The sequence below is a fragment of the Octodon degus genome, unplaced genomic scaffold (genome assembly GCF_000260255.1).
Source record: "Octodon degus isolate 3935 unplaced genomic scaffold, OctDeg1.0 scaffold00233, whole genome shotgun sequence".
Classification (NCBI taxonomy): Eukaryota; Metazoa; Chordata; class Mammalia; order Rodentia; family Octodontidae; genus Octodon; species Octodon degus.
In genome coordinates this window covers 2,938,956-2,940,989 of record NW_004524809.1, presented here as the reverse complement: position 1 = coordinate 2,940,989, position 2,034 = coordinate 2,938,956, and positions in this window count along the sequence as shown.

The window sequence follows — 2,034 nt, the reverse complement described above, 5'->3', positions numbered from 1 at the left end:
GGCTCCCACTGGCCCTGGTGGCCCTACTATCCCAGAGCCTCCAGACCAAGGGTTCTCAGACCCAGTCCCAGCTGGTGTGGTGAGCCCAGGGTTGAGGCAGAGACAGTGGGGGGAGGGCAAAGCAATGTAGAAGGGGGTGCTCAGGGGCCCCAGGAAGGACATCAGGTGCCCTTCTCTAGGTGTTTGGGAGGTCGTGTATCAGGGCTTGGTGCTGGTGGGGGAGGAACCAGCTTACGGCAGCAGGTTCCATATCCAAGAACCACTGGGGCTGAGAGTATATATGGTGCATCATCCCCATGTTTCCAATGAAACTGAGGCTCCAAGGGGTGTGGTCCATACCCCAGGGTTCTAGGGTGAACCATCCTGCCTTCCCTGGTATCCCCTAGGACCTTGCACAACCAGGCATGAAAGGCTGGAGGTGAGCTTGTGGGGTGGCATGGTTGCCGTGGGGGTGCACAGATCGAGCTTCCTACAGGCATAGCTGGGCTGTGTTAGGGCAGCGGTCCTGGAGGGGCCCAGAGTCCTTCAGGGAAATGAGGTCCAGGCTCACGATCCTGTTCAAGGGAGGAGGCTGTGGGGAGCCCAGGAGCCTCTCAGTATGGGTCACCAACAGTCCAAGGATGAAAATGCCGATAACACCTCCCCGAGGTGCCTGGGAGCTCCTCTGGGGGTCTCTGGGGAGAAGACATGCAGACCTGCTCTGCAGAGAGGTGTCAATGTCACCTTCCCAGGCACCAGGAGGGTGGTGGCTTGAGACGGGCACATTAATTTATTTCCCTGCTGGAGCCTGGATGCTGCAGATCTTATTAATTAGCTTAATGGCGCCTGTGCAGCCAGACATGCATGCAGTGGACACCATGAAAGGTGTGACCTTGCCCAGCCCCTCAGAGAAGCACATCCAGCCGGGCAGCATACCCCACTGCCTGTGGCCATGGCACTCCATCCCTCCGTAAGAGGTGCCCAGTGACACTCAGGGCTCACACTGCAGGAGCAGCCTCTCCTTGTCAAATCAGAGATCAGGCTGAAAGCCTAGGCGCGAGGGCCACCAGGGCCAGCGGAAGCTACCTGTGGTCTCCTGTGGCTTCCTAAAGTGTGAGCTGGGGACTGAACTCCCCTGGTGGACCTGGGGACAGAGCCTCCGCTAGCCCGTCCCTCCTAGGCTACCCCCTCCCCTTGGAGGACAAAGTACTAACCCAGGCAGTGCCTGCCACCTCAGCTTGCTTGGGGAGGTTTGATGCAGGCGTGAGAAATATAGACATAACTGGCTGTACAGGCAACAGCCAAGGAGGTGTCCTCCAGCAGGGAGGCTTGTGTCCTGGGCCAGCCCAACTTGAAAGCCCAGAGGGACTTGCCTCCGGCTGTGAAGCCAGCCTTAGTACCCTGTGCTGGTCTCTGTGGGCTGGCACAGTGCCCTCCCACGAACTGGGAGGTGGTGCTGTGGTATCATGTCTCTATTTTAATTAAGTAATTTATTGAGTCAAATAAATTATTTATTAATTTATATTAATAAATTCGTTCTGTCGCCCAGACTGGCCTCCTGCTCACAGGGATCCTCCTGCCTCAGCCTCCCAAGATCACAGGTGTGTACTGCTACACCCGACTACCATCTCTTCACAGATGAGGACCTACAGGCCCTGACACTGGCTGGAGACCATGGCTGGTGACGGGGGAGGATGGAGCCCTGGTCTTCTGTGACTGCTCCTTCAGTCTCAACCCAGAGATTTCCCCATGTGGAGGCTGTTCAGAGCCCACAGAGGCATAACAGCACCGCGCAGGAGTGGGAGCTTTGGGGGCCAGGGCACCCTGGGTGCATGCACAGTAGCCCCATAGCCTGGCTCCTCCCAGGCAGCTAGGTGAACTCTGCTCATCAGCACCTCCTTAGGCCTGGACTTCCAGACCAGACCCACCTGCATGTGGCATGTGGGTGGGGAGCAACTCTGGTCCGGCCCCTTGCCCAGCTGTGAGACTTGGGGGCTCACGCAGAGTGGAACAGCAGTGTGAGACTTTCCAGACAATGGGAGCCAGGGATGGGGC